Source organism: Apodemus sylvaticus, chromosome 10 (assembly GCF_947179515.1).
Source record: "Apodemus sylvaticus chromosome 10, mApoSyl1.1, whole genome shotgun sequence".
NCBI lineage: Eukaryota > Metazoa > Chordata > Mammalia > Rodentia > Muridae > Apodemus > Apodemus sylvaticus.
Window position 1 is genome coordinate 57,613,223 of NC_067481.1, and position 22,537 is coordinate 57,635,759.

The window sequence follows — 22,537 nt, forward strand, 5'->3', positions numbered from 1 at the left end:
GGAGGACTGAGTGCTCCTCTCTTTGTTCAATACGTTTGATCTCATATGCCCCTACCTAGCCTTACACCCAAGGGAAACTCCTTGGATGACCAAAGTTGCCTCAACTGGAATTTTTATAGTCACCCTTGAACAAGTGAAGAATTTTCACTCGTGGACCCATGTCACCCTTAAAGGATTGCAATCCTGATTCCACCATATTCCATCCAATCAACTACACTGGGTCATAAAAACTTGCAATTCATGTGCCTTGCTAATTTCCACCCCTGTAATATAAGAATTTGGAGTTAACTTTGAGGCCTTGAGGTCAATGTCCTGTGACAGATTAATGTCACCCACATATGCCAACTTGGGCAACAAAAATATGTTTTTGTTACAATAGACACTCTCTCAACTTCATATCAGCCTCTGCCTAAATGGGAGAAAGTTCTACAAAACTTTATGGGCCTGACACAACAAGTCAAGACTGATAACAGCCCCTTCTTCACCAGCATTCACTTTAAAACCTTCTGCTCTACATGGGAAGTTACTCACTATATGTGGGCCCCTTATAATCTCCAAGGACAAGGTACAATTGAAAAGACAAATCAAACCCTCAAAACCCAGCTAAAGAGGGAAGATGCAACCTCTTACACCCCTAGTGTTCAGTTGGCAATGGACCTAACAACACTAAACATTTTTAACACACACACACACACACACACACACACACACACACACACACATCCACTCATTATTGTTCATTGGCATATACCACTTGATTCCCTCTTGTTGGTGAGATGGCAGGATCTCCTAGATGGGATCTGGAATGGACCTGATCCCCTCCTTGAGACAGGAAGGGGTTTCTGTTTGTATATTCTCACAGGGTCAGCCACAGGATTTGAATACCTGCCCAAAATGTCCAACATCTTGCTGCCCACCAAGAAGATGGCCTGCCTATTGCTAATGGGAAAGGGAAGAAGGAGACTTGGAAGGAGACACCTATGACCAAGAACGAGATTGCCTGGCAGAACACTCATGATCTGGTGACAACTGCACAATGGGTGTACCCTCCTCAAGCCCTCTGCTATTTTAATGGTAGTCTTTGTTATATTGCAGGCCCATTCTGCCTCTGCTCAATCCCCTACTTCTTTCCCCAACACCCACAACTGGTGTGGTCTTTTTTTCCTCTTTGGAAAACCTATGATGGCAAGAACCAGGAGATTAGGCCCCAACCAATTGTGCTCTATTTCTATTCCTGTCTATTCTGACTCTAACTCTGTGACCCCCACCCCCTTTCTCTGCTTCCCTATCAACAAAAGTGTCAGAAAGGAGAAGTGGGCTGCCTCACACAGCAGGATCATTATGGTGGCTGCCATTATTGGTTCTGTAAAGTTGAAGTCAGCTCTCCTTGAAATAGCCTATTTCAAAAACCTAAATAGTTGTCTCACCATTGTTATAGGTGACCCCTGGAATGATGGATGTAGAATGGGAATCTTGGGAAACTGCATCCCCATGTTATGTTGCACATACCTCTACTGATATTCATATCTCTCTACAGCTGATGCTGGCAACCCAGTCTATGCTAACTCAAAAGTATTCTTGACCAGGCAACACAACAGAGAACAAAATCCTCAATCCTCACTGTCCTGGCTACAATATGTTCAGTATTCTGCTGCCCATCACAGCCAACCCCAATGCCTCTCTATGTTTCTTTTGTGCCTTCTTTCTGCATCCCCTTTTAGCACAACCCCTTTTAGTACCCACAAACACTGCTATAATTGGCCCCTCCTCAAACCTAAGCTCTTCCTTTAATCAACCCTTCAGGAGGTCTCCTTCTTTGAGGGCCTCCTACCTCTATGCCCTGTGGGGATTATGGGGACATCCCATGCCCACTGTGTTATTAATATCACTATTATCAGCTTCAGATGTGTCAACCCTCCCCTATTCCTCTGCTGCTATAAGTCAGAGGGACTATAAGCCCTATGCACCAACCCAACCATTAAAGATTTTTGCATTCGTGTTATAATTATTTCTCAGATATATCTATGTGAAGAAGATGAGGTGGCTTTTCTATTCCACAACTCCACAAGACAAAAAAGAGGAAGTTCACACTTCTGCTGGTGGATATGGGACTCACCCTCTCACTGGGACTGGGAAGGGCATTGGTACAGACCCACCACCTAACTGGGCATTCCAAAGACGGGCTGGATCAAGCCATGGCAGCCTCCACAGATAGCCTGGATGCCCTCCAATGGTGAATGACCACCCTTGCTGGAGTGGTACTACAAAACAGAAGGGTTCTGGGCATTTTGGCAGCAGAACAGAAGGAGACTTGTGTCATCCTGGGGAAGGAATGTTGTTTCTATGGAAATGTATTGGGATTGGTTGAACAAAATATTAAGACCCTTTACAACCTCCACAGGGATTTGAGATCATGATACACCTTCAAGGACCCTCACCCCTTGGTATTCAATTCCCTTGTTGCCTGGCTTTTTCCTTTGATGGTATCAATCCCAGCCATCACCCCCATTCTTACCTTATGCCTTATACAGTTTTTCAAAAAACAAGGTATTAATATAGCTAAAGTCATTGCCAATCAAGTTCTGGTACAATATCAAGCTATTCCCTTGTTATTCACAAACTATGCTGACACTTGCGTCATACGACGATGATGTGGCACCAGGATAAATAAAAAAGAAAAACAAAGTGGGAGATGTGGGTTCCCAAGCCAGATAAGAGATGGTAGAACACTGCCCATACCCGATCGGTCCATTGAGGAGAGTGGAGTGTTGAAGTCACCCACAATTATTGTGTTAGGCGCAATGTGTGCTTTGAAATTTAGTAAAGTTTCTTCAGAAAGCATGGGAGGAGTGGGGTCACTTCCTACCCAAATCAGGTTTGGGCCTATGAAACCCCATAGAGACAAAGGTTACATCACTATTGAGCCAGGTAGGTTTCTGTTTCTCCAACAGAGACCTGGGTTCTCAGAGATCATGTGGCTGGCAGTCTGTTAATCTAACTGATACGCTTGGAAAGCCCCTGTTTCCTCCTGAATGTTTTCTTATTTGAATTGGTGTATCACTAAGGTTTGCCTGTTTTCAATCAGGTCTGCATATGCAAATAAGGTGCAGTTTCTCCCTTGTCCTTTTTTCTTCCCTTCCCCCACTTGATTGGAACCATATAAACTAGTCCTGCCATTTCAATAAACTAGATGTCTTCCAACAGTCTCCTGGGACATAAAGCTGCCAGTATACAATTGGAGGAGGGGTGCAGGGGACCCATAGGTAGATGTAGAGTGCCAAACCATATATGAGAGTGAGGTGGAATGGAGCAACTTTCAGTAGTGGAAAAAGCGTATCAGCCTACAGAAATGAATCCAGGTCTGGGAAGGGGTTCAAAGGAGGGGTCTAAAGAACGAGGTCCATAATAAAAATCAAGTGGGTGTAGCAGATGACAGAAAGTAAGAGTGTGCCTTGCTCAAACTCCTTCAGCCTTCAAGGCTCACATGAGGCCAGTGCCCTTCCCATCAATGACACCAATGCAGGGACACCAAGGAGCTACCCAAACACGCTCACACACACTCCTGCTCCATCATCCCATGCCCCACTTCATGCTCGAGCAAGAACTCTCTGAAGTGCTGAAGATAGGCAGACATCAGACTCCAGCCTGGAGGACCATGGTAGGGGTAGAGCCCTGTGGTCATTTTATGCATTGAAAAAAGCTGCAGCATGTCCCCAGCAATCACCACCACTCTGACACTGTGGGGAAGTCTCTTTAAGGCACTTGAGAGTGGGCTGCCTGAATGCCCACCTCTTCTGCAGCTTTGGAAATGCCATACTGCAGGGGCTACATCGAAGCTGTTTTAATATCTTTTTTAACTTGGATCCAGTTACATAGCACAGTGCTGGTGTGCACTAAACGTTTAGTGCCTGTTTATTGAATGAAATCAAGGAAGAAATGGATTCTTAATATCTCTTAAAAATCTAATTTCCCCTAAACCCAATTAACTTCAAAGCCTCAGCCAGGTATTTCTACAGTAATGTGGCAATAATAAAATAATGGTGTTAATAACTGCAATCACTATCCTGGTACATGTCAGTATGTGTGTAAAGAATCTTGTATAGACCTACTTGTGGATAGCGTGCACACACACACACACACACACACACACACACACACACACGCGCACGCGCGCGCGCGCGTGTGTGTGTGTGTGTGTGTGTGTGTGTGTGTGTGTGTGAATTCTAGGTCCTACTAGCAAGCCTTTGCCTTACTTCCGAGGAGGCTCATAAATATCAGAAATGGAAAATTTGATTTTACAAGAATGACCATTAGGTGGCGATGTGATACTGGTATTATACATTAGCAGCTTCTTGCTGCTAGAACTTAAGAGACTTGTAACTATTCTGAGGTGCTGGTGGGCTTCTTTGGTGGCCAAGATGAGGGTCCATGCATCAAGCCTTGTAGCTGTGGTTGAGGGGTTATCTAGGGGTCTGTAGGGGTTCTTTTGGGAGGACCCTGGATAAATCAGGGTGCACTTTCTCCTTGCTTTAAACTCAGTGACTCACTTCATCTTAATTCAGCTCTGAGAGTCATTATTAAATGTCAGTTCTCACCAACACCCCCTCTGTCTTCACACCCTCAATTTTAGACTGGACTGACACAGGGCAGCACAGAGGCTATTAGTTTCAGTTCTCACATTTATGAAGGACATGCTTAAACATTTAATATTATATCCAAATAAGGCTGCACACAGGATTATTCTGACCCTCCCAATGTTAAAAGGCTCAATCTGTTGCATGAGCAATACTTAACTTATTACATGAGAAATATTTAACTTATTCCACATTTTGTCCTTATCTTTAATGAATCTTCATTTAAAAAAGTTACCTTTTTAAAAATTAGATGTATTTATTTTATGAATGTTTTGTCTACATGTATGTATGTGCATAGGGGGTGTGTTCTTGGTGCCCATGAAGGTCAGAAGAAGGGATTAGGGTCCCTGGAACTGAAGTCACAGATATTTGTGACTTATGGGTGCTGGGAATCAAATCTGGGTCCTCTGCAAGAGCAGCAAGTGCTATTAACCACTGAGCCATCTCTCCAGCCCTTGCACCTTCAGTTTTAATGTATCAGAAACTTCAAATATTGGAAGCATTTAAAGACTTCTCTCTCAGGTGTTGAAAAGTGGTCTTGTATCAGTTACTCAAAATGTTTGGAGTCTTACCAAGGGAATCAGCACACAACACTTCCTCTCATTCTATTCTGTGCTTACTTGGGCCACTTTAGGTGTTCCATGATACCTTTAAAATTGCATATCATTTATCTACTTCTACAATAATATTGCAGAAAATAATCATAAGACCCAAATAACTTCCTAATGAGTACATTTTTCTGACCTATCTGGAGGTCAGATCTATCTAGGTGGTACTTAGTCCTAGGTTCTGCTAGCCTCTGATTACCTGGCTGATGGTCAGTACCTTTGCTAAGGTACCTCACTGGGGTCTTCCCTTCAGCATGAGCAGGATAGTCCAGACTGGCCCAATGGTGGTAGGAGATGTGCAGATGCCTAACATTGCATGCAATTCCAGCCCACAAACTTCATCTTCCCTTGTTCTCACCTTGTTCATCTTACTGACCCAAGTCAGTTCCTTGAGTTAGTTCCAAGCCAAGCAAGACCTACAACACTAGACAGATATAGTCAAGCCACTGGCCAAGGGCTTGTTAAAGGCAAGAGCAAAGAATAGGTCCTACTACTATCTGACATGTAGGGTTTGCAAAGATGATAAGACTCTCCCAGAAAGATGCATTGAGGCTGTCTCCAGGACTCATATCTACAAACATTAGTGTCATTCAGTAACATACATTCTTGAGTTTAAGGGCTTAATTTTTTGTTATTCATGTGCCTTCAAAGACTACATAGAACATAGAAACTTTGGATATGACTGGGTGCTCATGTTGAGTGAGTAGATCACTCCCATCTGCAGGTTCTTTCCCAGGTTCTAGGGAGGATAATGGAACAAAATAAGGCTTTTATTTTGAAGTATATTTTGGTATGAGTGTTTTCTGAAAGTCATTGCCCAGAGGTTGGGATCGGGAGGTGGCAAGATGTTCTGCAGCCTCAGCCCAAATAAAGTTTGTATCATTAGGAGGATGTCTTGGAGGCTGAAAGTCAAGAAGAAACAAACACTAGGGGAGGCATAATAAATGCAGAAACTCAACTTCTGTAGTTCCCAGTATAGGTTATCCTGTAGAAACTGTACTCTGCACAGATAAACAGACACACCAGCTTTAAAAAAAAAATGCAAGGAGAGACCTCTTAGTTATTGGTGTCACCAACTGAATAATGAATTTTATTTTAGCAGTTCATTCCACAATCTCTCTCTGAAAAGGAAAATTGCCTCTCTCCTGGAGGATACCTTGTTACGATGCTCAGGGTTGAAGGTGAGACCCTGAAGGCATGAGTGTCCATGGAAATAAATTTTGTTGGTTCTCTTCTTGAAAAGAAGGAAGAAGAAAAGAGACAGGAGGGAGTGGAATATGGGAGGAATAAGACCCAAGGAGCTGACATGAGACCTTTGGAGGAGGGAAGATCAGGACAACTTTGTGAGAAAATGCGCATGGAGTTCTGGGCCTCAGAAGAAAGAGTCTAGTGTATGGTTTCCAGTTGATTGTTGCAGGTGCTGTGTGGGATGCCCACACATGATGCCAAAGCTCACAAGAGCATCTTTACTTTCTCTGCTTTCACTTTATCCCTGCTCTTGTTATCTTTCAGGGGAAATGAGAAAAAAGATGAATCCTTTCTCTCCTCAGGATGAATGTGGTCCAAATGGGTATAGGAGAGTTAGATAGAAGCAGCAGCCCAGAGACCAAGACTTTTAGGATTGAGGACCAGAGCTTAGCAAACATGCAAAGGCTTTGGATGTTCACAGACTGTAGAGTGGAGTATGGTAGGGGTCTGCATGGGACACCTACTCTATGCCATTCTCAAGCTGAGGAATGCTCAGCTAGTTATTTAATCCTATCTCTGTCTTCTGACCTCTATGTGAGGATAGTAGTAGCATCTTCTTCATGGGGTCTTGGAAGGGCACTGTTTTGGTTCACAGTGCACGGAGCACAAGGCGTATGCCTGGCATGTGCTCTCATGGATGGGATGCCAGCTCTCACTGTTTTCTCCATCACTGTCCTTATTTTGCTCTTTTGCTGTTATTCATGGCTGGCCCCTAAGCAGCCTTGGCTCCACTGTTGAGAATTAACTCAGGTTTGGGAATCAGAAAGCCAGGGTATAGTCTCAGCTGCCACATGACCTTAAGAAAGTCACTTTGCCCTTCAAGGCCTCAGGCTTCACTTTCCTTACCACAGTAGGAAACATGGCCAGATTTTTCTCCAATGGCTGTTCTCCTTACCTCTACTTGCAGAAGACTCCACAGTTCCCAATCTCATGAAGTCTGTTTATTTTGACATTACAGGAAGCAGCCCTAGTTTACGATCCACAGTCTACTCGGATATCCATTTTTCTCACTCAGCATAAATGCTGAAGTGAGTCTGACTCAGTATGTTTGTTTATGCCCCTTGGGAAGTTATTTTTCCTTTTTTTACTTAATTACCTGATACCCAGACATTGCTCTGCAAAATTCCCCTCCAATACATTTTGTAAAGTCATCTAGACTCCCTCATTTGGTGCTTTGATTAAAATGCGCAGTCTTCTCCAGGCTTCAGCTCCATGTTAAATAATTGCACCTCCAGTGAGAAAGTCAATAGTACAGGAAAGAGTTCAGGGAGGAAGATAAATAATAGGATCCAAAGCCAGCAGGGAGTTTACACTCCAGCACCCAGGCAGAGTTGTGACCTCTTCCAGATGATGCTGGCTTTAGGCTACTTTCTTTCCAAAATCTGAAGCATAATCCTCAGGCAGAGCAAAATTCTCACTGTCCATCCATCACAATTCCATCTCTGCTTGACTTGGTCTGGATTCTGCGGAAGGAAGGACAGATTAAGGTTTGGTTGCTTTCTGGGAACAACTCATCCACTGCCAGGGTCAAATTTCAAATTTCATTCCCCCCCCCCCCATTTTCTGTGATTGTGTTCCACTTGAACAATAAGCATGTCCTGGATGCAGGGCACAGTTCTTAGGGATTGTGCTGTTCCTGACAGAATGGCAACTTTGAATCAGGTCCCACCTTTCTCACTATTTGATGATACTGACCTTAGTTATTTTTTGACATTTTTCTGACCTCCATTGCCCTCCTTGCTTCTATAAAATGAACTTGACCTTGTAGTCATCCTTCTACCAAACACAGCTACGTCATCTGCTTGCACTGTGACCTTGGACAGGTGCTACAACTTCTCTGAGACCAAGTTTTTCATCCAGAAGAGTGGTTCAGAATTGCTGTGAAAAGAAAGCCATTTGAGATGATGTGTCCAATGCCCGACATACAATCAATGTCACACAGAGACTGGGTTTTTTTTTTGGGGGGGGGGTGAATGGTATGAAGTTCTGAAATGATCCAGAGCCTGGGGTTCTAATTAGGTTTTTATCTTGGGCCCATCAGATTTTTAGCTGTGACATCAGGTAAGTCACTTATCTTTTGTGTCTCTGATTCCTGATCTGAAGGTAGAGATAAAGAATATCTACCTTGTAAGGTGTTAAGATGATGAGATTAAATGTAGTGATCTCTTCAACATACTCATCAACTTTTCTGGCAAAGACTGATAGTTCTTTGAGTGCCTATGCCTCAGGGTGGTGATAATGATCTAGAACTTAATGAGCTGCTTCTGAGTTCTAGAAAGCAAAGCTCAATTGAAGATGGCATCCTAATGATGTGGTCCAACCATTCCTAGAGTGATGGTTAATCATCAATGTTGATTTGACTGGCTTTAAAATCACCCAGCAAACAATGCCTCTGGGTGTGTCTGTGAGGACATTTCCAGTGAGATTTAATTGATGTGCGAAGACTCACTCTGAATGTGGGAGGTATCAGTCCACTAAGCTCAGATCCTGGGGTGAATACAACAGGGAAAACAAGACAAATCTTCATATACTTGTTTCCTGACTGTGGGCACAACATGGCCCACTACCTTACTTCTTTGTTGCCCAAGCATCTCTGGCATGATGGACTATAAACCCTCAAACTGTGAGTCACATGAACCTTCACTCCTCTGCTGCCCATGCACCTCTGGTATGATGGACTGTGAACTCTCAGACTGTGAGCCATGCGCACCCTCTACTCCTTAAGGTGCTTTTATTACAATAGGGAAATAGTTGTGTTTTGTCACAATAGAGAAAGTAACTAATAAACCTAGTTCAACTTTGAGGTATCAGGATTCAAAATCCAGTAACTAGACTTACAGATTCTTCATGAATTTTCATTCTTGTTTTACAAGGCATGGGCAGAACCTTGAAGATACAGAATGGGGGAAAAGACCATCTTATAGTCTTTCAACTTAACACCCTTCTATTATCCCAACTTCTGTCCAGCTTTCTGTCCATCCATCTGTCCATCCATCCATCCATCCATCCATCCGCCCATTCATCTATATCAAGTTGTTAGAAAGTCTTCATGGGGTCTTGGAAGGGCACTGTTTTGGTTCACAGTACACGGAGCACAAGGCGTATGCCTGGCATGTGCTCTCATGGATGGGATGCCAGCTCTCACTGTTTTCTCCATCACTGTCCTTATTTTGCTCTTTTGCTGTTATTCATGGCTGGCCCCTAAGCAGCCTTGGCTCCACTGTTGAGAATTAACTCAGGCCTGGGAATCAGAAAGCCAGGGTATAGTCTCAGTTGCCACATGACCTTATAAGATGCATATCATATAAAGCCCACAGAAGAGCTGTTTTAGTAGAAATAAGCAAGAATGACCAAAAGAGTAGAGGTTAAAAGAAAAGGAGACATGAGAAAACTCTCGTAAAAAGGAACAGAGAAATCATATGGGACAAGAAGGGAATGAATGATTGTAATTGATGAAAGGGTCAAAAAAGAAGGAGATTTGATGATGTAGGAGAGTGACTGATTAATTGGTGAGTATGGTATTGATAAAGACACCAGAACTCTAGGTTCTCCAGTACAGGAAATGGCTCTGGAGAGAAGATTTTTCAGCTCATCCACAGGTTGGGTGAGGAGGCACAGCCCTGAGGTGGGGAGATGGGTTGGCACAAGCCTAGGGGCTCTAATGGCATCTAATTTCTTATCAGAGAAAGAAGAGAAAGGAAGTCACTACAATACTTTAATTTCTGGATTTTATTTCATACTAAATTACATCAGGTGAAAAAGAAAAAATAGATGAATACTAGGAATTATATTAGGGCTGGAAGATGACATTTGGATTTCCTTGAGGTAGGTCATTATGCGTTTGAAGCAAACTTGCATATTTCTCTCTCAAGAAGATCATTGCTTGGATGAAAGTTCAGAATAGTGAGATTTATTAAGGGTTGGTCCCATCTACCTGGGGTGAGACTTAAGGAAAGACAAGAAAACAGTAGGTGAGAATCAGTAAGATGATGGTATCACAATGGACTTGGGTTATGGGAGGGACATCAGTTTTACAACTCGCAAGTTAAAGATGAAAGGAAATGATATAATATACAAGGAAAATTCTCTTCTTGGGAGTGATAGGATGGTGATGTGAAATAGTTTCCATGGAAAAGTCTAGGTATGGCTTTGAGATGGAGGGAAAAACTGCCAAATGAGCGATGATCTTGGAAGCAAAAGTGTGGGGGTTTTCAGGAACGCTTCTATGGAAAGTGAAGTCATCAAAAGCTGTAACTGAGGCAGCACTGCAGAAATTGTCAGTGATCTGGGTGCTGGGAATAATCTGGGGTCTAGGGCAGCTACAGCATGATGGAGGTGGTGATTTATTCTGACAGCATGACCATCGGAAGCAAGGAATCTACGGACTTGGGTGTGATGATGGCCAAGTGGAAGAGAGGCGTTGGAATAAACTAGCCGGGTCCCACCTCAGAGGATTGCAGGGACCTGTATTCTTTCAGAGAGATTTGTGATTGTTTTTAGGGGCTGGTTCTGAGCACAAGGAGACCCCGTGTCCCCCTCCTATTTCTTCATTACTGATGCACTGTGGAGGTGTCTTTTCTTTGACTCTCTTAATTACAGCATACCACAGTGGTTACACATCAGGCCCAAGACAGCCCAGCTGTCTTGACTCATGTCTCATGTCTCTAGTCTACTTCTTATTGGCTTTGTGATCTTGAGCTAATTGAGTAATTCTTTGTGCTTTGGTTTCCTAATCAGTATATAGGGCTGGTGGTGTAGCTCAGTGGTAGAGCAAGCCTGAAGCCTGGGGTTCAATCCCCATCACCTAAGCAAATAAATAAACAAATATTTAAAAATGGGGTGATAATATGCCCAGTTATATAGTTGGAAATTAGAGGCATTAATGAGTGTGCTTTGCTTGGAATGGGACTAGAATATCAATATGCTTAAATGTGTTTGCTTAGCTTAACATTATCATGTTGTTCTTGATGTGATTCCTACTGTGTTAAGACAGAAGAAGATAGCTCAAAATGCAGCTAAAGATGCTGCTAGTGACCCTGGCCTTCTAGTGGAGTCAGTGGGAAAGTTTGGGAAGTTAAAGCAAATCAGATTATGGTGAATAGAAGTCTGAGGAAGGAGAAGAGACTGGGGGTGAATTTAGGAAGTCCTGCTGCTGCCAGGGAATGGCTGGGTGAAGGGTGTTCCTGCTTGTTGATCACCTCACTCAGGGCCGAGTCGAAGGGTGTTATACTGTGCTTCCAGAGTGGTGTCTCCTGTTGCTTGAGCAGATGCTACAGCTGGAACCATAGCTAACGAGGCTAAAACCCAGCCCAGCAGCATGTGTTGAGCAGTGCAACTTTCTTAGAGGACAGCCAGTTTCTCCCTTTTTTGGCTCAGTCTCAAAATGTCATCCAGGAGCTCTCCTGCTGTCCCCATTAGCACTGTGGCTGCTGATCCTCATCTGCTCGTGGCTGCCTGCTCTTAGGTCTCAGGCTGTGTTGTTCAGCTGTCCTATGACAGTAAAATACTACTCCAGAGGCATATAACATTCATTCTACATGGTATTTTCTAAGTTGAGGGAAGCCATTGAACATTTCTAGGCTATTGGCTGTCCACTCTTTACTCAAAAAAAAGGGTGGGGGTGTCAAAGAAGTCAGCCATATTGATGCTAAGTGCTATGTGGTCACCATTGGCTGAGCCATGGTGCTTCTTGAGGACACATCATTGACCCTCACACTCTTTGGGACTGCATCTTTTATGTTATGGACTGGCTTCTTGTGGCCATTGAAATTTGTACTTGACCCACTCAACTGAAGTGAGGGAATAGTTGAAGGCAGGAGCTGGATAGAAAGCATCCTGAATGATTAATGACTACTTGGGAGTTTGCTGCACAGGCCCCTGAGCACATCTAAACCTTTTCAGGCTGTTTGTGAGAATCAACAACTTATGTAATCTCAAAGATAAGGGAGGGGAGAACAACCAAAATAGAAAAGATGAGAAACAAACAAACAAACCACACACACACACACACAAACCCTCAAGGTTCTGATTGACACATTCTGTTTTCCTTGGAAAAACTTAAAGCAAAGGAGTGAGAGCCATTTGCTCCCATCCATACCTTGTGTTTGAGAATACTGTGATTATTAGAGTAGAAAGCACACTGTTCTTTGCCAGGGTCAGGGAGAGTTTCACAGCTCCTTTAATCTTTCATGCTGTGGAAACACCAATTATCACCTGCTGGACTCTTAATGGTGTGTGTGTGTGTGTGTGTGTGTGTGTGTGTGTGTGTGTGTATGTGTATACACACAAGCAGTGAAATGTGGCTTTTTTGCTACTGCAGTGTAAAAAGCTGAGCAGTCACATGACAGAGAATATATTTCTTCTCCAAATGGACTTAGCCTCTGGCCATCTGTGACCTTGGGTGAGATTTAACCAATCTGTGCCTCGGTGTTCATCTCTATAAATCTGAGAGGAACAGTTTTCTTTCACATTCTGTGAGGATTCAATCAGACCCTGAGTGGGGAAGGGCCTGGTGCAGAATAGGGAAGATGAGTCTTTCTGTTTAAGATGTTCACAGCAGAAGACCTTTAACAGAAGGAGACCTCAGGGGATGCCCACACAGGAAGCCCCAAGAGTTTAGCCTCCGGAATGGACTTTTAGTTCCTGGGACGCCATCTGGGACTAGCATCGTCAGATCCTCCTGAGAGGATGGCTGCTTATGTACTGATGTGAGTTCATTGCTCTGGGATATTCCTCTTCTCCAAGGGTCAGGCTTTTAAAATTGTGGCTTAAAGTAATAATTTCCCATGTGGAACAAACAAAGGAAAAGTCTTTGGCCACAATTCTCTGTCTATTTGGTCCATTTTCCTTAGGGAGGAGAGCCAATCAGTCCGAAATTTTTAAAATAGTTCACAACGGAGCTTTCTGTCTCTCTAACAAGTCTTTATTGGACATTCTCTACTTGCTGGGCACCGCAAAGAATTCTGTGTTACAATGGTGGTCAAGGCATATCCCTGCCCTCAGGTAGATGACAGTGCAGTAGAAGAGATGAAGCAATGTTGGATGGCAGAATTGCGGTATGCTAAATGCTCAGACAAACAAGGAAACTCAGGATCCCTTTGGGAGCTCAAGGCAAAGACAATGAAACCTTCTGGAAGAGAGCTGTGGTGTGTGTCTGTTTTTTCTCACCCATAGGTTGAAAACTTAATCTTCAATGCCCCAAGAGACAGAGCCTTTAGGAAAGATTAGGTCAAGACAGTAGAGCCATCACCAATGGGATAAGTGCCCTCATAAAAGAGGTCCAGACACAGTAGAGTAAAAGGGACTGCTGCTATGTGAAGACCATGAGGCAGCATGTCTGTAAGAAGGGAACCCTTGCCAGACTCTAACTCTGTTGGCACCTTGACCTTAGTGTTCCGGTATCTAGAACACTGAACTAAATATGACAAAATAGAAAGCAGTGTTAATCAGGCCAGTGAAGATGGGTAAGACAATTCAGGGCTGAGGTGTGACTCAGGTATTGTTAGGGTTCAGGAGTTGCCCCACAAACCACACAAACACCAATCTCAGTCAGATAGAGATAGTTCATTGAATGCACACCCTAAGATTTAGGGTCATAGATCAGACTCAGGAGCTGAAAGTTATGACCCCAAACATTTTTCAGGATCATTTTATAAAGGCCAGCCCCACAAAAAACCACAATGAGCTCACATGCAGGTACTGGAAGTGCTGTCTGGTGGTCAGCCCTGACTCAAGCTACTTTAGACATAACAGTTCATACATCCTCAAGAGCTTTGTCACTCTTCCTAGAACCTGAGTTGTTCTAATACCCCAACATGTTGTATCCCACTGTTTGTCTAAGAAAACTTCATACATTGGGAATCTGTACATTTATCTTCCCTTTCCTAAGGATTTGGTTTCTGTATATGCTCTCTAGTCAGGACTGGTTTCATTATTGATAAAGGTGTCATATATATATATATATATATATATATATATATATATATATATATATATATAAATAACATACAAAACATAATGTGGTAATGTGGTCAGCAAGAGAGAGAGAGAGCACTCTCATATATATACATATACACATACACACACACACACACACACACACACACACACACATATATATATATATATATGCACTGAGGAATGATCAAAGAAATAGTTTCATTCAAGTGTGTATTGCTTGGTGAACTAATGAATTTGTTGGGATTTTTTCCAGGATCACAGATAATTTAAAGTCAGCTATATCATCAAAATCCCCAATGGAGCATGGATGGTGACTCAAGAAAGCTGCATCCTCAGAACTCCCTGCCAAAGTTGCAGGCAGCTCCACAAAACAGTCTCTTCCTATTCAGGATGTTGTTTTGTGCTTATAGAAGCACAGGACAGGGCTATGCAAATCCTGTGGTTTCTCAAGCTTGTACATCCCATTAGCTTCCTGAGTCTTATGCTCCCCCTTCCTCTCTCCAGGAGGGAGTGTTTCAATTTGTAGGAAATGGCTATACAACAATGGCTACATTCCTGGAGGGGGATTCTCCTTTGCTCCTGTTCAATAGTCAGAATAATGAACTTGCAATTTTGATGTGGAAAAACTGGTGTGGGTACGTGCAACATGAAGGGATGCAAAGAGCCTGCTGCCACCACAGACCTTTCCTCATCTCTGTGTGTTCAGGAATTAAAAAGATGGCAGCATTGTGTCATAGGCCTCAGACTCCAGCTTGCAAAATAAAAGGCAACTCTCATTGAATTCCATAATAATGACGTATGCTTCCTGATGTATGCTACTGATAGTGGAAACTCCAGCTTAGTTATTTCTGGGTAAACCCAATGCAAGGTTCTCTTAGCCAATTAAGCCCTCCCTTTTCCTTGTCTCTTCTTGGTTGCAGCTTATTTCCAGGAGACATGGGCACTTGTGAACCACTGGGAGGGGTGCATGGTTCTTGGCCAGCACATCCCTGTATCTTCAGTCATGCTCTCCCCTCCCTTTGGTCCCATGAGCCATCATCCATAGTCTAATGTGATACCTGATATTTCATAACCGTAAAGGCCACTAGATTCCTCTACATGGTGTTCAGGATACAACCTGAAGAATAAATTGGAAATAACTGGCCTTTTACTTTACCAGTGGGAGATGAAGGGGCAGGACCATTTCCATGGATCCCTCAAACTCCATGGTGGGTTAAAGGGAAGATGTCTAAGTTCTTTAAGTTCCTAAGACCTGATTAGCTCTCAAGTTCTGTTTCTTTCTACTTTTGGGTCCAGAGCTGATCCAGCACCATGGGCTTGACCTCAGAAAGGTAGGACTCTGCTGTGTCCTGCATGACTTGGTCCTGGAAACCTGACTAGGCCAAGGTAGGAATGAAGAATCAACAGATAGACATACTGAAACGTTGGGATTGGTTGGGTTGTACTCAGGCAGAGGGAAGGCACCTACTATGAAGTATGGAAACTCACCTGTCTGTTATGCACAACACAAGAAGCTGGGTTAGCTGGTCTGGGTGGGAAGTATTTCTTGGGGTGTAGTCTCAGGTTGCAGTCACCAGGGAGGAAGAAGCTGCAGCTGCTGGTCTTTGCACACAGTCAACATCCACATAACAGACCAGAAGAAGACTTTGCTTTGCCAGTTTTCTGAACTCATCATTTGCCATTTCCATGGGTCTGAGGCACTGGATTCCATGATATGGCTGTACTAATGCCAACAATACACATTTACTTAAGACAGTGATACACTTCCCACAGGATTCAGAGGCCCTCTGGGGACTATATATAGTTTCCTTAATTTTCTACCTTTGAGATTTAGTAAAAATGGATCTACCTTATTTTAGGTCTTGTCTCTGCATGGATGTAAGGGTTTTTTTTTACAAAACAGGCAGGAAAACTGAGCACAGGTCTCTTTATTTACTCTGTAACTCTCCATGGGTAGTTGGCATAATATTTCATTGAAGGCTGGAGGACTAGAATAACCGGGCAACACTCTCCCATATTTTCTCTGCCATAGGCAGTCCCTCCAATGCTTCAGTTGCCCACATAGGCAGAGTTGCCCACTGTGCACCATAAACAGGAGGCAGTGATAAGAAACCTTAGTAGACTTTAGGCTAAACTGAACACTGTCCATGATCTTGAAGACTGGGCACCAAGAGACCATTTACTTTCTTCCCCGCTTAACAGCTGTGCTGCATGTCAGGGCACACATGTTAGAAAAGCTGTTCTAGTCCCAGGGACTCTGTCTATCGCTAGTTCCTGTAATTTTAAGCCCACATAACTAGGAAAACGTTGCTCAGTGAGTGCTTCCATTACCAATGGATGGTGGTGGAATCAATTCTATCTTGGAAGTCTGCTGTACAAGTGGACCAAAACCGATTGCTTCCTTGGCTTGGTGTTTATAGGTCAGGTCGTCTAGACATAAGAACTTGTTCTTAGCCCATAGGGTGGAGAAAAACATCTTGCCATCACTATATTGTCATGTCTTCTAAACTCTTTCTCTCAAAACCGCAATTAGAATTAGGTCTCTTTTTTTCCCATTCCCTCTTCTTCTCCATCCACCTCCCTTCCCCTTCAGACTCCATCCCTCTGCCCTTGAGCTGAGGCATTGGTCCTTCTCTGTTCCTGACTTATGCTGTCAGTGTGTTTGATACTTGCACTGGAATTTATACCATTGGTTTTGATGTGTTTCTAGCTTAAAGTCAGGAGGCTGTCACTGCTTAGCTTCCATGACAGCGTGAATTAATTGTTAGAGATAAATCATATACCTCTAGCTTCTGTTTCACTGGAGAACCACCACCTTATACCTAGATGCACTCTCTGACAGAATTGGCCCCAGATTTTGCAGGCTTCTGGCTTTTTCTTTCCTCCTTCCTGGACTGGATTTAATCAGCCATCCCTTGAAGGGCACTCTCATCCCTGCCCTCAGCCTCCTCATTTCTTTACCGTCCTGTCACAGCTGTGCCCCACCGCCGGCCACAGTGGCATGTCAATCTAATGCCTAATTTCTCTTTCCTTGCCCCGAGACTGCTGGACAATGCTGGAGAGAAATCACACAACCACACTGAATTGGTTTCATGATCAATTTATGAGCTTCCGGCCTCAGCTGGACTGTCGGCATTGCTCAGCCACCTCTCTCTCATCTCTCGTTGCCTTCCCTTCAGTGGCTGCCCTTGATCTACCTCACTGCAACCGGCCCACCCTCATCCTTCCCACCTGAGTGCACAGCCAGGGATTGTTCCCTATGCGTTCTGCTAACTGTGCACTTCTAAATTGGGTTAAGTCTTTACCTATCTTTACTTCCTTCATGATTACAGCTCAAGGATTCTTACTCATCACCAATGGGAGCCTGTCCATCATGCACCAACTCTGCTTCCTGGTTTTGTCTCTGAGAAAAGTTTAATTCCTCCTCTCTACTGCCTTTCTGGGCTTTTCTATCATAGATGGCAACGTCCTCACTTCCTCCTCTGCTCATTGCTGCATGTCACTTAGTCCGGCATGGTCCTGGGGACAATCCTGGCTGGGGATGGGAAGAAAATGAAGACCAATAATCAGACAGACAGACAGACAGACAGACAGACAGGTCAGCAGACAGACAGATATATTGGACCAGGTGGTTTGGCCCTTCTCTTGGATAAACCACAGCATCCCAGAAGCTCAGTGTCTATTATACAGAATTGAACGGAGAGGTGGGGCTATAGCTTGTGGCTGAACTAGTGGGAGGAGGTCATTATGCCCAGATAAGCAAGGAGGCAGCATTTATAGTATGTAATTGGATCAATGAGTCAGGTTTAGCTAATCTTGGTAGGAGCAGTCTCTGTAGGCGAGCACTCTTTAGGCTGTAAATATCCAGAGAGAAATCTACTGTGGACACTTTTACATATGCTGTCAACATTTGCCATCAGTCCCCTAAGGAAGGCTTGGCCACCCCTCTGAGCCTGAGGTTATCAGGTCCTACATCAGGAACACATTCGCGCAGAACTTCCTCACTTAGGGCTTCTTCTGGTCCCTGCAGCACCTGGCTGCTGTGTGTCACCTTGCTGTCCTCACACATTGTGTTGTTTACAAATGGGAAGTTTGTGACTGTCTCACCTGGAACTCTAGGTGAGCATTCCCCCTTCCTTCCAATAGCTAGAGTGATTGTTAGCATTTTTTTACTTTAGCGAGATAATAACAGCACACACAAACACACCTTTCACATGTGTTTTTACACATACAGTGCCATGGCACATACACTACAATCTAGTATGAACTCAACTTTAATTGAACTGGAAAGGAAGCATCAGGGGCTCATTTTATGGAGGTATTCATTTCACCAGAGCAGCCAGGGTCCAAACCTGTAGCATCTCCCAGGCATACCACTTTTCTTTTCTTTTCTTTTCTTTTCTTTTCTTTTCTTTTCTTTTCTTTTCTTTTCTTTAGTTTTCTTCTCTTCTCTTCTCTTTTCTATTTATTTATTTATTTATTTATTTATTATTTATTGAACATCATCTTCATTTACATTTCCAGTGGTAAACCCTTTCCCAATTTCCCCCCCCAAAGATCCCCACCCCCCCACCCCCACCCCGCCTCCACATATACGCCCCTACACCCCACCCATTCTACCTCCCTTTCCTCGATTTCTCTTTGTTGGGGCATCTATTAAGCCTTCACCTGACCAAGGACCACTCCTCCCACTGATGCCTAACAAGGCATTCTTGTGCCACATTTTTGCCTGGAACCATGTGTACCTCTTGATTGATGGCTTAGTCCCTGGGAGTCCTGGAGCGTCTGGGTGGCTGAAATCATTGTTCTTCCCATGGGGCTGTAAACCCCTTCAGCTCCTCTGGACCATCCCCCAACTTCTCCATTGGGGACCCCACACCCAGACCAATGGCTGGGTTGGCTGCTAGCATCTGCCTCTGTATTTATAAGGCTCTGGCAGGGCCCCTCCCGAGACAACCATGGCATGCTCATTTTGGTATACACTTCTTGTCGTCCACATTAGTGTGCGGGTTTGGTGACTGTTTGTAGGATGAATCCCTAGCTAGGGTAGTCTCTGGGTGGCCTTTACTTCAGTCTCTGCTCCACACTTTGTCTCCTTTATTGAGCCTGTGAGTTTTTTGTTCCCTTTCTCAGAGGAACCAAAGCACCCTCACTTAAGTCCTACTTCTTCTTGAGCTTCCTGTGCTGGGTGCATTGTAACTTGTTTATTTTGAGCTTTTGGGCTAACATCCACTTATCAGTGAATGTATATCATGTGCGGGTTTTTTTTGTTTTGTTTTGTTTTTTTGTGATTGGGTTACCTCACTCAAGATGACACTTTCTAGTTCCATCCATTTGCCTAAGAATTTCATGAATTCATTGTTTTTAATAGCTGAATAGTACTCCAATGTGTATATATACCACAGTTTCTGTATCCATTCCTCTGTTGAGGGACATCTGCGTTCTTTCCAGCTTCTGGCTGTTATAAATAAGGCAACTATGAACATGGTGGAGCATGTGCTCTTTCTGCTTTGACTCCCTTTCACGATCTCCTTCTCTTTATCCCTGCCCAGTTAGTTCATACCTTTTTTTATCCGGTGGTCTTTGACTTCCACTGCCCAGTGAAATCATTGATAGAGACTTTAAAAGTCCTGACACTTATCCTTTACCTCAGAAAACTGAACCAGAATCCGTGGAGTTGTGATCCACACACTCGTATCTCCTAAACTTCCCAAGGTGCAGTCATATCTGGGAGCCCTGCTTTATCCCTTCACCTCTACTGCTGATCTCAGCTTGTGACATCACAACTTCTCCTTGGTGCATCTTCCCTGTCACTGAACTTGCTGTTGTGAGATATTTCTTCATTTGCCACTTCATTCTATCACTACCTTCAGGTCTCTGGCTACTGGACATTTCTGGAGATTGATTCCATTTTCTCTTTGTGCTCCCATGGCACTGCACCCCACCCACTACACTTAGTGTTCCTTTCCATTTCCCTGTTCACTTTCTGCTCCCCCACTGGTACTTTCACGTCTCAGCACCTGTTCTATTCTTCTGCTGTACAATCTATTGACATCTCTTTCTTCTCGCACTTTTTCTGTTCCCTTTAATCAATGTTTGCCATATGCTTATTCCCACTAAGTTAACATCATTGACATATCTCCCTCCCTTACTCTTTCATCTAACTGGCTAATCATGCTTGCCAGTCATACTCACTCACTTTTGTTAGAAAGCCCCTGCTAGGTCTGTTTACAACAAGACAAAGGCTAAGCCTCTCCTCCTGTGTGAGAAGACCCCTCACCATCACAATCTACTTTTTATTTTGAGACAGTATCTTATATAGCACAGGTTGGCCTCAAACTCACATGTAGCTGAGTATCTTAATTAAGGTTTCTATTGTTGTGGTAAAACACCAAGATGAAAATCAGCTTGGAGAGGAAAAGGTTTATTTCATATTCTAATTTTACCAAAATGTTGTGTACAAAGGGCATGTCTGTATTCCAGCCAGAGGGATTAAAGGTGTGTATTCCAGCCAGAGGGATCAAAGCCATGCTGCTGGATTAAAATTCCTCTAAAATGTAAACCCCACAAAATTAGAAACCATAATATACAACCAAAAAAATGAATAAGACAAAAAAAATTGCCCAAATAAAACATTTTGAATACAAAAGTCTACAAAAATACTCTTGAGTTTGTTTTGTGTTGGCTATCTACTGCTGGGGATGAGGCATGTCCTGAAGTGTGATTAATATAGCCAGTGAAACTCTACTGGGGGAAAAGCAACCCTAATTGTTTTCTTTGTCAATTGCAGATAGCTTCTTGGTTAGTACTGGGAGTCTCTATCTATTTCCCCCTCTCATCTCTGGGACCCCATCTGGCTTGATTGTGCAAGACCTTTGCATTCAGGCTGCTTTCTTATATACTTTTGGCCCACTTGCCCAGGAATGGCACTATCTACAATGAGCTGGGCCCTCCAATGTCAGTAACTGATTAAAAAAAATGCCCCCATAGACTTGCCTATAGGCCATTCTGGTTCAGGTGAACACATTTGTTCAGCTGAGGTTTCCTCTTCCAAAATGCCTCTAGTTTGTATTAAGTTGACCTAAGACTAACAAACACCAAGGACAACCTTGAACATCTGACTCTTCTTTTTCCATCCCTGAAGTGCTAAGATTATTTCCTGAAGAGCTTTGGGTCATTTTCATGACCCCTTGCTCCTTAGTTCCTCCACCAGAAGCACATTGTTCACAAACAAGTTTTAACCATAAACACACCTATATTTGTTCCTTTTACTATCTCTTGTATTATTTGTTCATTGTTTTGAGACAGAGTCTTTTTATGCATTCCCACGCTGACCTCAAACTCTTTTGGTTATCTTGCCTCAGGCTCCCAGCTGCTAGGACTTTATATTTTCTTTCTTGAAACTACCTTTGTATTTTCTCTTTAACCATGACCTTCTATACACCTTAAAAGTCAGGTCTTCTTTTTTTTTTTTTTTTTCTTTTCTTTTTTTTTTAATTCGATATAATTTATTTACATTTCAAATGATTTCCCCTTTTCTAGCCCCTCCCCACTCCCCGAAAGTCCTGTAAGCCCCCTTCTCTTCCCCTGTCCTCCCTCCCACCCCTTCCCACTTCCCCGTTCTGGTTTTGCCAAATATTGTTTCACTGAGTCTTTCCAGAACCAGGGACCACTCCTGCTTTCTTCTTGTATCTCATTTGATGTGTGGATTATGTTTTGGGTATTCCAGTTTTCTAGGTTAATAACCACTTATTAGTGAGTGCATACCATGATTCACCTTTTGAGTCTGGGTTACCTCACTTAGTATGATGTTCTCTAGCTCCATCCATTTGCCTAAGAATTTCATGAATTCATTGTTTCTAATGGCTGAATAGTACTCCATTGTGTAGATATACCACATTTTTTGTATCCACTCTTCTGTTGAGGGATACCTGGGTTCTTTCCAGCATCTGGCAATTATAAATAGGGCTGCTATGAACATAGTAGAGCATGTATCCTTATTACATGGTGGGGAATCCTCTGGGTATATGCCCAGGAGTGGTATAGCAGGATCTTCTGGAAGTGAGGTGCCCAGTTTTCGGAGGAACC